The sequence below is a fragment of the Bombina bombina genome, chromosome 7 (assembly GCF_027579735.1).
Source record: "Bombina bombina isolate aBomBom1 chromosome 7, aBomBom1.pri, whole genome shotgun sequence".
Classification (NCBI taxonomy): Eukaryota; Metazoa; Chordata; class Amphibia; order Anura; family Bombinatoridae; genus Bombina; species Bombina bombina.
The window spans coordinates 253,217,226-253,233,627 of record NC_069505.1 but is presented as its reverse complement, the minus strand read 5'-3'; the positions used below and the strand labels follow the sequence as shown (position 1 = coordinate 253,233,627).

Genomic DNA, 16,402 nt, shown 5'->3' with positions numbered 1-16,402 from the left:
AATAACGCCCTCTAGCTGTAAAAAACTGTCAAATGCATTCAGTTAAGAGGCAGTCTTCAAGGGCTTAGAATTTAGCTTATGAACCTAGCTTTCAACTAAGAATAACAAGAGAACAAAGCAAAATTGATGATAAAAGTAAATTAGAAAGTTGTTTAAAATTCCATGTCCTATCTGAATCATAAAAGTTTAACTTGGACTTTGCTATCCCTTTAACTTGATTTAAATAATTTGTTACACCAGATGCAAAGTTTTAAATATATGCTCCCTTAGGTATATACAACCCAATCAAATTGTCAGAACTTCCAGGGAGAGCAAACCTCATTAGCCTATCTCTCTATACACAGTGAGAACGATACTTAGGGCCCAATAATCTAAAGCTCTCCATTCTTGCAAGATTATCTTACAAGCCTCATCAGTAATGTGAGGTGCCTCTAAAAAAATTTACAAAAGCAAAAATTAGCTTGAGAGCAATTTATCTAGAGCTGCCGGGTTCTGAATGTGAGGGAGACACATACATTGCAATATGATTCTCAAAAAAAAAAAAAAAAAAAGTATGAAAAGAGTTTGCCTAATTCCTCTCTATGCTCAATTAAGATGGGGATACATATTTGTAAACAGTTTAATACACAACCAGATAAAATAGATAATTAGGGGTATATTAAAAGGAGAGAAAAAAATCATAGTAACACTGTCCCTTTAAGTATTTGTCAACTGTTAAAAGTAAGGTGCATTCATTTTGATTCCCTTTAACATAATTGCGACTGAATGTAATAAACATGCAAGTAACAGATGCCCCTATGTCAATGTGTTACAAGAGTGAAGCTTTTAATAACCAAACAAAATAATGTACTGCAACAAGCGCTACATCTGTACGACCAGTGATATTAAAGGGACAGTAAATGTTACCTACAAGTTTGCATAATTCTTAAGATCATACTTCATTTATAGCAATAAACTGTTAACATTTGAGCAATACTTTCTTAAAAACATTTTATTTAAAACTATATTGTTCGATTTGGCTCCCCCATCTAGCCACCCACAACTTCTGAACGTTTTTTTCTTTTTTTAAGTCATTGCGCATTTTAACTAATCACCTCATCATTGTAATCATGGAAGGTGCGCTCTCAGAACAATTCTGAGCTGATGCACATGCTCAGAAAAGCGGAAGATCCAAAATACAGGAAGACTTCACAAGCGGCATCACTTTGCAGGCATCCCTTTGAAATATATAAATTGTACTAAATAAAACAGGTACTTTGGGCAATGTAAATAAAAATAATAAAATACGCTTTGTTCAACTGATGTAAACAGCAGATTGCTAATAACATTATAATTGTGATCCACTGTTTACATTTCTCTGTCCAGTTGCAGAACATGTGCTACAGCGCTATGACGATCTTCTGTGAGCGCGCTTTACTTGGAGAGGAGTGGGCGTATGCTGAATTAGCATAACCGCCCACTGTAGGTAGTAATTAAAAAAAAAAAAAAACAATTACAGCGAGTTTGGGCAGAGTATGGATAAGAAACAAATTTATAGGGTATTTATTTGGTATTCAAAGCATTTGCGATATATGCATTATAATTAAAAACATTTAAAATTAAATATATTTCCTTCCTAAAATAGGGAGAGTCCACAGCTTTATTACTTACTGTTGGGAAATACAACACCTGGCCACCAGGAGGAGGCAAACAAAGGCTTAAATATCCCTCCCACTTCCTCATTACCCCAGTCATTCTTTGCCTTTCGTCACGTTAGGAGGTGGCAGAGAAGTGTCAGAAGATTCCCTTCGAGATAGGACTAGAGTTTTAAGTAGTCATGTCAACCTCTCAGTGAGAATATTGATGAAAGTTAGAGTCTGGAGATGCAGGGAAAGTTTTTCTGCGAAACCATCCAGACTACTGCTAACAGCTCCTAAGTAATCAGTGTTGATGAGTTGTACTGTCTGCTTTCTCACTCAAGTCCATGTCAGGAGCACTGCTAAAAGACTGTCAACACTTGAGAGGCTGTGTTCTGTTCCACAGCATGGATCCTGGAGGTAAGATCATTTCAATTTTTACACATAAAACGCTATAACAGCGTCACAGTGTGGCTCCTTTATACCTTGATAGGATCCAGGGTTAATATTCTCTGAAGGGGGTTTATTGAACAGTTGGGGTTAATTAATCAGTGTATTATTTACATGCTGCTTTGTATGATTTTTTTTTTCCCCGGGCTGATAGACTGTTTTTGGCTGGAACAAACAGGATTAACTTTAAAGTTTCACTTTTGTTTTTGAAAGTATTGCACAGCTCCAATTACTTGCTGTACTTGTAATAACAAGGGAAGTACTGTCTTGCATGTGACCGGGTGTGGTCTATGTTCATTTCCTCCATTCTGGCTGAAACTTGAACCTGAGGAGAGCGTTTCCTCTGTAAACTGTCTGGGTCTAGGAAGTGGTGAGTGCCCCAGCCATTGGGAGTATAAAGGTGCAGATTTCTATAATGGAAAATGCTTTTATTTGTGTCCTTCTGTGGGTATAACCGGAGCTATTGAGGACTCTGACATGTTAGAAGGTACTCCTCCTTTACTAAATCATACCCGTTTATATTGAGGAGGCCGTGGTTTCCCCGCCCACTCAATTATGTTCCACATGCCTTAACACCGTTATAAAGTCTAAGAAGGGAGACAAGCCTGCTAAGGCTCTTAGTCCCTCTGAGCCATCTACCTCTCAGGACTTGGCATCCCTTGAGATTACTACCCTTGCTACATTATCCACTCCACATGCAGTTCCCCGTAGCACATCTAATCCTCCCACAACTGTGATGATTGATCTCTAGGCCAATCATGTATCCTGTCTCGCCACCATATCACCATTAGTTATGCTCCTTAAACGTTACTACACCTCTTCACCTGACCTTTAATATTATTAGTCAGGTACTTCTTTTGTCACCAATTTCATACACCCTCTTAGGGGTTACACAATCTCTCGCAACTTTTCGACACAATACGTACTTAAACATCACTGATTCCTATATAATAATATTATTTCCAATAATGCCCATATCACTTTTGTGCTAAACGAGTGTTGTATCATTGTATTACACCGGCTATTTTATATTTACCATTATTTTATATTTGGGTCCGTTTAAACCTCGCCCTCTACTATGATGTTTTGACTCTTTTGGCCAATCATGCAAGGTCAATAGTTGCCACACATCAATTACGTCATATTACCCTCCTACTGTACGAAAGTATCGAGAATCTGGCTACAGCGTTAGATAGAAACATTAATACATCAATGTATAAGCTAAGATCGGCTTGACAAGTTGGGAGGCGGATTTTCTCAGCAGGCAATCCTTCAATCCAGGGGAATGGTCTCTCCATGCCGATGTGTTTGCAGAGATATGCAGCAAGTGGGGGACGCCGGAAATAGATCTCATAGCGTCCCTTCTCAATACCAAGCTACCCAGGTACGGGTCGAGGGAACCCCAAGCGGATCTAATAGATGCACTAGCAGTGCGCTGGAGGTTCAAACTCATATCTTTTTCTTCCATTACCGCTTCTTCCTCGAGTGGTGGCCCATATCAAGCAGGAGCAGGTATTAGTAATCCTAATTGATCCAACGTGGTCGCAAAGGACGTGGTTCGCGGATCTAGTGGGGATGTCCTCTCCTCCGTGGAAGTTACCTTGTTGCAGAGACCTGCTGATGCAAGGTTCATTTGTTCATCAAAATCTAGATTCTCTGAGGCTGACTGCGGGGAGATTGAACGCTTAGTCTTAGAGAGGTTTCTCTGAGAGTGTCATTGAAGCTCGTAATCAGTTACTTGGCGTATCTACCACAAGGTGTGGAGGACCTACATTGTGAAGAGCGTGGTTTTTCCTGGCACAGAGTTAAGGTTGCCAGGATCTTATCTTTTTGTCCAGGATGGGCTGGAGAAGGGCCTTTCTGCTACTTCCCTGAGGGGACAGATTTTGTCCCTGTCGGTTTTATTGCACAAGAGACTGGCTGACCTTCCAGACGTGCAGTCCTTTGTTAAGCCTCCGATTTGGATCAGACCTGTGTTTATATCTGGGGCTCTTCTTTAGAGCCTAAATCTTGTTCTTCGAGTTTTGCAACAGGTTTCGTTTGAGCCTCTGCATTCCGTTGACATTAAATTGTTATCTTGGAAGTTTCTCTTTTTAGTGGCTATTGCCTCTGCGTGCAGAGTTTCTGTGATCTCTGCTTTGCAATGTGAGCCCCCTTATCTGTTTTTTTCAGGCAGAGAAGGCAGTTTTACGTACTAAATAAGGATTTCTTCCTAAGGTTGTGTCAGATCGCAACATAAATCAGGAGACTGTGGTGCCTTCCTTGTGTCCTAATACTTCTTCATCGAAGGAACACTTGATTCACAATTTGGATGTGGTTCGCGCCTTGAAGTTCTATCTTCAGGCTACTAAGGAGTTTAGACAATCTTCCTCTTTGTTGTCTATTCTGGGAAGCGTAAGGGGCAGAAAGCTAGTTCGGCTTCCCTATCTTTTTGGTTAAGGAGTGTCATCCGCTTAGCTTACAAGACAGCGGGACATTGTCCTCCTGAGAGGATAACGGCTCATTCCACTAGAGCAGTGGCTTCCTCTTGGGCCTTTAAGAACGAGGCCTCTATAGATCAGATTTGTAAGGCGGCTACCTGGTCCTCCTTACATACTTTTTAAAATTTTTACAAGTTTGATGTTTTTGCTTTGGCTGAAGCAGCCTTTGGGAGAAAAGTTTTGCAGGCTGTGGTGCCCTCAGAATAGGGTCCGCTTCTTCCTTTTAGTTCCCTCCCGTTATTCAGTGTCCTCTGGAGTTTGGGTATAGTTTTCCCAACTGTAAGGAATAAAGCCGTGGACTCTCCCTATCTTAGGAAGGAAAACATCATTTCTGCTTACCAGATAAATTCCTTTCCTTCCGGATAGGGAGAGTCCACGGCCCCTGCACATTTTTTCTTGTCTATGGACGGTCCTCTATTATTTATTTTATTCTTGTGGCATCATTTATACCTTAATGTTTCTCCTATTTTTCCTTGTTCCCTCAGCAGAATGACTTGAGTGTCTTTGCCTCCTCCTGGTGGCCAGGTGTTGTATTTCCCAACAGTAAGGAATGAAGCCATGGACTCTCCCTACCCGAAAGTAAAGGAATTTATCTGGTAAGCATAAATTATGTTTTTACTATATATGCATGCAAAATCATTGTTTACTGTCCCTTTAAATGAGCAAACAACATATACAGCTTATTATAGTAAAACAGAAGAGGGTTCAGAGTTCCTAAATGTTTTAAATGCAAAGTCTGGAACGTTAAAAATTGTTCAATTACATTTAGATAGAGATATATATTTATTTATATATCTAAATTAAAAGAGGCCTTTAATTTATTTTATGTTAAGGTAAGATACAGGTGTGTAAGAGCAGCCAATTATTGGCTTCTTTTGGTGAATTGTGCACAATAAAATGACTACTGATGACAAGTATTAAAAACTTGTGAGTCATCAGAATACTGAAGAACCAACCAGGATTTGGGAAATTATCTCATATAGGATGAAGCGAGGATAAGGATCTGCAAACCGTTCCATGATGTTAGGGAGCTGTCAATCACCTGACCACAGAATGTACACAACTGAATAGGTCGACTTTTTTTTTTAATAAAAAAAACATGGAATCCTGGGGATTTTTAAAGCTATCTTTGTGAAATAAACATTCTCTACATTTTAATCTACACAAGCTGCATGTCCCTTTAAATTGGAAGAATTACAAGAGGAAAACAATTTGCAAATCAAATAAACAACACAAAATATTGCATTAGTCACTGAAGGGTTTATAGAGCCGAAGATCTGTACAAACCATGTTGATGACTTCCTGAAACTTTAGGAAAGACAGTAGATTGTATAGTTATCTCCCATCAATGGGTGTGACCCTAAAACTAAACAACCTACTACCTCATCCCACAGTACAGGGGTCTTCTTCAGAGCAGGAAAGAGAAACCATCATGTGATACCATATAGAAATCTCCATCTGTAACATTCATGTTAATGTTAAAATACATTTAATTAGTAAAGCTTAAAACATGCACATGCCATGGTTCCTCCTTGCAAATTATCTACCGTTAATAAATGTATAAAATATGCAAGTCCAAGCGGCATCTTACATTGGTTCAATCTGAAAAACCTTTCAAATGAATGCAAGAGGCAGTCTTCTTCTCAGCATGCCAGGGCTTCAGCTTATGTCACTCAAGCAACCATGAAATCAAATGCCATTTATCTCCTCTTGGATACATTTTTCCCATTGAGCAAACAACAACATTTGACAATATGTTTTGCTTGAAATGAGAATATCTATGCAGTATTTAAAATGCAATTGCTATGCTCTTCAGATAAAAAGTAATTTTACATAAACTATATGCAGGATAGCTGTAAAATTGCACAAATACATACAAGTTATATTAAAATATTAAAATGTCTGTAAATGAAACATACAATAGAATATATCATGCATATACAAGTATACTTACATTATAAACTTGCCACTATAGAAAAAAAACTGAAGCCTCCACAATTAGAATGGCTGTTCCTAGAAATAAAAAAAATGTAAAATTAAAATGTATATATGGTCTTAAAAAATAAAAGCCATAATATATATATATGTATATTTTAAATCAAATGTCCTCCGTATAACTGTATAAGGACAGTAGCTCTAAACAAAGCCTTCATAGACAGCAGAGGTTTCTAATGAATGTTAATGCACTAACAAACAAAAAAATAAACACCCTGTGGTCAATATTATTACAAAGGAGAATGACGTAATTTCATAAGCAGAAAACATTTCAGAAAAATAAACAAAATTACTGACCAAATCCGTTACTGCACTACCTGCTTTTAACTCAAAGTATCTTCTTTAATAAAGATAGCGTCTATTGACAATGCATTTTACTGAATCGCTCATTTAGTATTCTGCCAACGCTTGGCATATATCCCAGACTTGCTTTCACTAGCCTGTATGCCTATCATCAGAACCTAATCTAATGCATTAATAAAGTATTCCAGCACACAGATGGGTACAAGCAGTTGGTCCAAAATGCCCAAAACACAGATAAAACTGAAACAAGATGGCATTGGGACAAAAATCTGAAGCCGCTTAAAGCCGCTGGCACAGGGCCTTCATAGATCACAAGCTCCGGTCGAGGCCGAGAAATATTCAGCAGGAAAAAAAAATGCTATCCAAAAATTCAGTTGGCTTTTTCTTGCCTTTAACAGGAAATTTTTACCAGCTGAGTCATAAAAAAAATAAATATATATATATATATATATATATATATATATATAAATTAAAAAAATACAAGCCTACCGTCTGGAGAGCTTTCAGGAGAGCTGGCTGATGCTAGATCACTCCAATGAGTCAATGTACGTCACACACTGAGCAAAGCAGCAACAGCACCATACACATAGCAATCTGTCACAGCAATGGCTACTGATTTCTTTATTATCTCAACTCCTTACTATGTGTCCATCAATTTAAATCATTGTATTTAAACACAACAAAAGTCACCATTGTTCACTAGGCCATGTGCGAACACATTTTATATTAAACCGGAAAATGGTATAAAAATAGTGTTTGTTGTGTAGGGTGCTGGAAAAGATAGATAGATCTATCTATATATATATATATATTTTTTTTTTAATTATTATTTTTTTTAAACTAACACCAATAGGTTAAAAGATTAATTTATTTTAACTTTTCAGGAAAATAAAAAACACTCATTCTTCAGAAAATATTTGTTAGAAAAAAAAAAAATAATAATTCTAACAAAAAAACATACATATAAAACACACATAAAAACACAGACACACGCACACATATAAATACAATTTTAGCCAATTTAAGCTAAAAAATTATTTATTAAAAATGTTCCATCTTTATTGCACAAATTATTAAATACATGTATGTTAAATTATGCAATTAATTTGTGCTTTGGGTTGCAGAAAATGATATATTAAAAAAAATATTACACTGCCCCCACCTGGCTACTTCATAATGCTACGCGGCTGGCAAAATTTTCAGTGGAGAACACTGCACATACATATACAGTAAACAATCTTTTTAGGTGGCACTTTTTATTTTGGGACACATGCTCACTATTCAGATCACATTTTGATATACCCGAGTACTGTATAGACAATGATCACATATAATGAATACAATCATATTGACAGTTTGAAGCTGAATAAATTACATAATTATCCCTCATCACCAAAGTATGTTTTATGCTGCAGAAATAGTGCAGTCACACTGCGAAATTCATTTACAAAATGGAATCCGTATCACACGGACATACAAGTATATATAAAGAATATATATAAGAAAGAATAATAATACTAGAATGACTTGCAAACTGGATGCACTAGGAAATAAATACAGACAGGATCGTCATAAGCACAGAGCAGGATTCCTCAAGTCTAATATTTGAGTACTGATGAGACATTTTATCACTAGAGCACAGAGCATTAGAACACCGGGCAACAAAACACAACAAACTGTAATCCCAAATTCTTATTTATGAAAAGAGAACATTATTTTGTATACTTTTGCAGAATACCTCAAACTTTTGTGCTTTCCCGCCCTACCCTGAGAAGCTGGAAAGCACACTGCATACTTAAAAAGGGACAGTTATATTTTTTAGTTTTTTTGGGGGGGGTATATGAAATAGCTAGTTTACACTTTGAAACTGCAACCTATTAAAATGGGTTGAGCCTGCAGGTAAAATCTGATCTCATTTTATCACTTCATGCACAAACACATGCTTCCTTATCTTATATCTGTCTAAACTAAAGCTCAATATTTAGAGAGAACACTGGAAAATTAACATTTTATTAGTTACCTCTTCTACACCCCATTAGTAGCGTAATTTATTCAGATGGCTGTTACATTGCTTGTCAATAGCCTGTACTTAAAGGGACACTGAACCCAATATTTTTTTCTTTCGTGATTCAGCTAGAGCATGCAATTTTAAGCAACTTTCTAATTTACTTCTATTATCAATTTTTCTTCATTATCTTGGTATCTTTATTTGAAAAGAAAGAATGTAAGTTTAGATGCCAGCCCATTTTTGGTGAATAACCTGGGTTGTTTGTGCTCATTGGTGGATAAATTCATCCACCAATAAACAAGTACTGTCCAGGGTTCTAAACCAAAAATTGTCTGGCTCCTTAGCTTAGATGCCTTCTTTTTCAAATAAAGATAGCCAGTGAACAAAGAAAAATTAATAGGAGTAAATTAGAAATTTGCTTAAAAATTGTATGCTCTATCTGAATAACGAAAGAAAAAAATTGGGTTCAATGTCCCTTTAAGTATGGAAATTTCAGTGTAGTTAGGGATACCATAGGCTAAATCAGCTATTTCAAATGCCGAAACAAGGGTAAATGAGCTACTTGTAAACAATTTAATACACTTCAGCAGGTAAAATGGATCACAGGGAACAAAGCAAAGGGGAGAACATTTTGGGAAAACTGTACCTTAAAAAACTGTGTATAGTTTTACTTATTTTTTTTTAATAAGTTGTGCTGATTTTCAGACTCCTAACCAAGCCCCACATACTGGCTCCTGTTTGTGTAATCTGTCTTTTCATATGCAGGGAACGGGGGAGGGGGGTGTCTGCCCTTAATTGTTTTACCAGCCCCTTTCACTAGGTGTCCCAGCCTAACCTCATCAACAGTGCTAAACTGGGTGCTTCCAAGTACATTTTTAAATGTACCTGATAAATGTATTTCTTTTTTGACACGATGAGTCCACGGATCATCTTAATTACTAATGGGAATTCAATACCAAAGCTAGAGTATACAGATGATACGGGAGGGACAAGACAGGGAAACTAAACGGAAGGCACCACTGCTTGAAGAACCTTTCTCCCAAAAAACAGCTAAGCCGAGGCAAATGTGTCAAATTTTTAAAACTTTGAAAAAGTGTGAAGAGAGGACCAAGTTGCAGCCTTGCAAATCTGTTAAGCTTCATTTTTGAATGCCCATGAGGAAGAAACAGCCCTTGTGGAATGAGCCGTAATTCTCTCTGGCGGCTGCTGTCCAGCAGTCTCATATGCAAAGCGTATGATGCTCCTCTGCCAAAAAGAAAGAGAAGTAGCCATAGCTTTCGTTCCCTTGCATTTTCCTGAGAAAACCACAAAGAAGAAGACTGACGAAAGTCTTTAGTCGCCTGCAGGTAAAACTTTAAAGCACGGACCACATCCGAATTGTGCAAGAGTCTTTCCTTCTTAGAAGAAGGATTAGGACACAAGGAGGGAACATGATCTCCTGATTAATACTTCGATCAGAAACGACCTTAGGAAGAAATCCTAATTTTGTACGTAAAACTACCTTATCTTCATGGAAAATAAGATAAGGAGACTCACACTGCAAAACAGAGAGTTCTAACACACTCTGAGCAGAAGAAATAGCAACAAGAAACAAAACCTTCCAAGATAACAACTTAATATCTAAGGAATGCATAGGCTCAAACTGAACCCCTTGAAGAACCTTGAGAACTAAATTAAGACTCCAAGGAGGAGTAACTGGTCTGAACACAGGCCTGATCCTGACTAAGGCCTGACAAAAAGATTGTACATGCAGAACATCGGCCAGACGTTTGTGCAACAAAATACCCTTTGACCCTTTAGGAAACTCGTGGATAAACCCTTTTCCAAACCCTCCTGGAGAAAAGACAAAATCCTGGGAATCCTAACTCTACTCCAAGAGTAGCCTTTGGATTCACACCACTAAAGATATTTACGCCAAATCTTATAATAAATCTTTCTAGTTACAGGTTTACGAGCCTGAATCATGGTTTTCTATAACCAAACCAAAAAACCCCCGCTTGGATAAAATCAAGCGTTCAATCTCAAAGCAGTCAACTTCAGAGAAACTAGATTTGGGTGGAGGAAGGGCCCCTGAATCAGAAGGTCTTTTCTCAATGGAAGTCTCCAAGGTGGTAGAGATGTCATTTCCACTAGGTCTGCATACTAAATCCTGCGAGGCCAGGCCGGAGCTATGAAGATCACCGAGGCCTTCTCCTGTTTGATTCAAGCGATTACTCAAGGAAGAAAAGCAAATGGAGGAAACAAGTATGCTAGATTGAAATCCCAAGGAGCCACCAGAGCATCTGTCAGCTCCGCCTGGGGATCTTGACCCGTATATATCGGGAGCTTGGCATTCATGATGCCATGAGATCTACTTCCGGCTGACCCCACTTGAGAATCAGGTTTAAAAACACAGTTTGCACTCCCCCCGGGTGAAAGGTCTGCCTGCTCAGGAAATCCGCCTCCTAGTTGTCTACCCCTGGGATGTGGATTGCCGATAGGCTACAAGAGTGGGCTTCCGCCCACTGGATGATTTTGGTTACCTCTGTCATCGCTAAGGAACTCCTCGTTCCTCCCTGATGATTGATGTAGGCCACTGACGTTATGTTGTCCGACTGGAAGCTGATAAACTGTTCCGAGGCTAACAGGGGCCAGGCCAGAAGAGCACTGTAGATCGCTCTTAGTTCCAGAATGTTTATGGGTAAAGCAGACTCTGACTGAATCCATATTCCCTGAGCCTTTAGAAATCCCCAGACTGCTCCCCACCCTAGAAAGCTGGCATCTGTTGTCACAATCACCCAAGACGGTCTGCGAGAGCATGTTCCCTGGGAGATAATCCAGAGACAACAACCATTGTAGAGAGTCCCTTGTCTCCTGCTCCAGAAGACGAGGGGACAAGTCAGAATAATCTCTGTTCCACTGTCTCAGCATGTTCAGCTGCAGAGCTCTGAGATGGAAGCGAGCAAAAGGTATGATGTCCATTGCAGCTACCATCAACCCGATTAACTCCATGCATTGAGCCACTGATGGCCGAAGAGTGGACTGAAGGTCTAGACAAGTATAGATAATCTTTAATTTTCTGACCTCTGTCAGAAAAATCTTCATAGACAGAGTCTATAATGGTTCCTAGAAAAGTTACCCTTGTGTTTGGAACTAAGGAACTCTTTCCCAAATTTACCTTCCAACCATGGGATCTTATGAAAGACAACACCAAATCAGTGTGTGATTCAGCTTGCTAGCTGAAAGGATGGCGCCTGAACTAGGATGTCGTCCAGATAAGGGGCCACTGCAATGCCTTTTGATCGAAAAACCGCCAACAGAGATCCCAGAACCATTGTGAAGATTCTGGGGGCTTTGGCAAGACCGAAAGGAAGAGCCACAAACTGGTAGTGTTTGTCCAGAAAGGCAAACCTTAAGAACTTGTAATGATCCCTGTGAATGGGAACATGTAGATACACGTCCTTTAAATCCACTGTGGTCATAAATTGACCCTCCTGGATCAATGGAAGAATGGAACGAATAGTTTCCATCTTGAAGGACGGTACCCTGAGAAACTTGTTTAGACTTTTGAGGTCTAGAATTGGTCTGAAGGTCCCCTCTTTTTTGGGAACCACGAACAGATTGGAATAAAACCCCAATCCCTGTTCCTGAATTGGAACGGGAGCAATCACTCCCAGAACGGAGAGGTCTCATACACAGTGTAAGAACGCCTCTCTCTTTGTCTGGTCTGCAGATAATCTTGAAAGCAGAAATCTGCCTCTGTCAGAACAAATCTTGAACTCCAGTTTGTATCCCTGAGGCACTATTTTCTATTTCCCAGGGATCCTGGACATCCCGAACCCAGGCTTGAAAGAAAAAGGAAAGTCTGCCCCCCACCAGATCCTGTCCCGGATCGGGGGCATGCCCTTCATGCTGTCTTGGAATCACTAACCGGCTTCTTGGACGGTTTTCCTTTGTTCCAAGACTGGCTGGGTCTCCATGCAGGTTTAGACTGTTCCTGCATAGAAGAGGAAGAGTTTCCTTTGAAGTTTCGAAAGGAACGAAAATTACTTTGTCTCCCTCTTTGTTTATTCCTCTTGTCTTGCGGGAGATGACCCTTACCTCCCGTGATATCAGAAATAATCTCCTTCAGATCAGGTCCGAACAAAGTCTTCCCTTTGTAAGGAATAGCTAGAAGTTTAGACTTGGATAATACATCCGCAGACCAAGGTTTTAACCATAAGGCTCTGTGGGCCAAAACAGAGAAATTCGATAACTTGAAGGGAAGAATCCTAAATAAAAGCATTAGCTAGTTTAAGAGCTTTTATCCTATCCTGGATCTCATCCAAAGAAGTCTCAGTCCAGATGGCCTCAGACAGAGCATCAAACCAATATGCTGCCGCACTAGTGACTGTGGCAATGCACACAGCTGGTCGCCACTGCAGACCCTGGTGTACATAAATATTCTTGAGGAACCCCTCCAACTTCTTATCCCTTGGATCTTTGAAAGCACAACTATCCTCTATGGGAATAGTAGTCCTTTTAGCTAAGGTAGAAACGGCTCCTTCCACCTTAGGAACTGTTTGCCAAGCCTTCTTAACCGAATCGGCTATTGGAAACATTTTCTTGAAAATAGGAGAGGGAGAAAAAGGGATCCCCGGTCTCTCCCACTCCTTAGCAACGATTTCAGTAGCTCTTTTAGGAACTGGAAATACATCTGTATAGGAAGGAACTTCGAAATATCTGTCAAGTTTACTAGATTTTTGAGGGACAACTACCACTGTGGAGACACTATCGTCCAAAGTAATCAAAACCTCCCTGAGTAACAGTAAATCTGAAAAATGCCACCTGAGTCTGTCAGAGGCAACAAATCCTCTGAATCTGAAATTTCTCCTTCAGAAACTACTGCAGAACCCTCCTCTTCGTGTTGCTGAGAGGATAATTCTGAATCTGCAACAATTGCGTCTCGACGCCTCGCTTACAGAATGCCTGGCTTTTCTCTTACGTTTGCTCTGCAACATTGGAAAAGCAGACAGAGCATCAGAAATAGTTGAAGACATAACAGAAGCTATGTCTTTTAACGAAATCCCCGCTGGGACTATAGCTGAAGCGCAAGGTACTGCTTGAGAGGGCAGTAAAATTTGGGACGCTTGGGGAGAAAGCTGCGGCATAACGACCATCCTCATTAGACTCCTGGACAACATCTGCCTTAGAAGAGACTGGCTCTGAAAAAATATTATCCCTATAACTCAAAGTCCTTTGAACACATGAGGACAGAAAGGGATTGGTGGTTCCACATTAGCATCAAAACAAAGCACAGGTGACATCTTGCAAGTCCTCTTGATCCATACTTGCACACAAGTTACAAATTAACAAAAAACGTTACTGTCACTTTGAATAAAAAGAAAAAGAATGGTTTTATATTTAAACTGCAGTTTAGATAACGATTACTTTATGTTGCCAAACAATACAAAATCTAACCTCTGCACCTCATCACTCTGCTGAAGTGGTCCTACCTTACTGCAGATAGTTATGATGACTCGTTTAACCTGTAGCGATCTCAGAAAACGACAACAACAGCTGATATAACAGTAGAAGACCGTGTCTGTACTAGCAACGCATGTTTACCATGCGACTCCTGAACAGACTGGTCAAATTCTTGTACTGATTTTTAAATGCGCACTTCCCTCTGCTACACTACTGACTGAAGCGCTACGGAAAGGCGCGCAAAAACCGGAAGGACCGCTCATCGTGGGCGTGACCTATACCGCTCTTATTATCACCAAGTGAAACCACCATAGCCATAAAAAAGTACATTTATGCTTACCTGATAAATTAAATTAATTTCTTCTATGGTACGACGAGTCCACGGATTCATCCTTTACTTGTGGGATATTATCCTCCTGCTAACAGGAAGTGGCAAAATGCACCACAGCAGAGCTGTCTATATAGCTCCTCCCTTAGCTCCACCCCCCAGTCATTTGACCGAAGGTACAGGAAGAAAAAGGAGAAACTACAAGGTGCAGAGGTGACAAGTTTAAAATAAAAAAAAAATATATAATCTGTCTTAAAATGACAGGGCGGGCCGTGGACTCGTCGTACCATAGAAGAAATTAATTTATCAGGTAAGCATAAATTTACTTTTCTTCTATAAGGTACGACGAGTCCACGGATTCATCCTTTACTTGTGGGATACAATACCAAAGCTACAGGACATGGATGAACGGGAGGATAAGACAGATGGTTAAACAGAAGGCACCACTGCTTGAAGAACTTTTCTCCCAAAAATAGCCTCCGAAGAAGCAAAAGTATCAAATTTGTAAAATTTGTAAAAGGTATGAAGCGAAGACCAAGTCACAGCCTTACAAATCTGTTCAACAGAAGCATCATTTTTAAAAGCCCAAGTGGAAGCCACCGCTCTAGTAGAGTGAGCTGTAATCCTTTCAGGAGGTTGCTGTCCAGCAGTCTCGTATGCCAAACGGATGATGCTTTTCAGCCAAAGAGAAAGAGAGATAGCCGTAGCTTTTTGACCTCTACATTTTCCAGATAGACAACAAACAAAGAAGATGTTTGACGGAAATCTTTGGTTGCTTGCAAGTAAAACTTCAAAGCACGTACCACGTCCAACAGACACTCCTTCTTAGAGGAAGGATTAGGACACAGAGAAGGAACAACAATTTCCTGATTGATATTCCTATTAGTAACAACCTTAGGAAGGAATCCAGGTTTGGTACGCAAAACCACCTTATCAGTATGAAAAACAAGATAAGGCGAGTCGCATTGCAATGCAGATAGTTCAGAAACTCTTCGAGCCGAAGAGATAGCAACTAAAAACAGAACTTTCCAAGATAGAAGCTTAATATCTATGGAATGCATAGGTTCAAACGGAACCCCTTGAAGAACTTTAAGAACTAAATTCAAACTCCATGGCGGAGCAACAGGTTTAAACACAGGCTTAATTCTAACTAAAGTCTGACAAAAAGCCTGAACGTCTGGAACATCTGTCAGACGCTTGTGCAACAAAATAGACAGAGCAGATATCTGTCCCTTTAGGGCAGTGTTTTTCAACCAGTGCGCCGTGGTACACTAGTGTGCCGTGAGAGATCCTCAGGTGTGCCACGGCAGACTGACAACAGTGTGACATATTTTTTAAACTTTGCTTGTTTTTTACTCCCAGTGCAGGGGTAGTTTGTAGGAGGCATGGCATAAAAGCACAATACATACAGTATGTGTGTGTTTGTGTGTATGTGTATATATATATGCTGTATTAGGCTACAATGTGTGATTTTTTTTAAATTTTGGGATGGTGGTGTGCCACAGGATTTTTTAATGTAAAAAAGTGTGCTACAGCAAAAAAAAAGGTTAAAAATCACTGCTTTAGGGAACTAGCTGATAATCCTTTCTCCAATCCCTCTTGGAGAAAAGACAAAATCCTAGGAATCCTGATTTTACGCCAGGAGAAGCGTTTGGATTCGCACCAATAAAGATATTTACGCCATATCTTATGATAAATTTTCCTAGTGACAGGCTTTCGAGCCTGAATCAAGGTATCTATGACCGACTCAGAGAATCCCCGCTTGGATAAAATCAAG

The 16,402-nt window shown here is 39.5% G+C and overlaps 1 long non-coding RNA gene across 2 annotated transcripts in view; it reads right to left on the bottom strand.

The window, feature by feature from the left end:
* LOC128666231 (uncharacterized) overlaps positions 1-16,402 on the bottom strand; it is a 74,446-nt gene that overhangs the window by 20,399 nt on the left and 37,645 nt on the right. For both annotated transcript variants that reach the window (XR_008403222.1, XR_008403223.1), the window contains exon 3: positions 6,501-6,559. This is a non-coding gene — a long non-coding RNA (uncharacterized LOC128666231). The remainder of the gene's footprint in view (positions 1-6,500; positions 6,560-16,402) is intronic.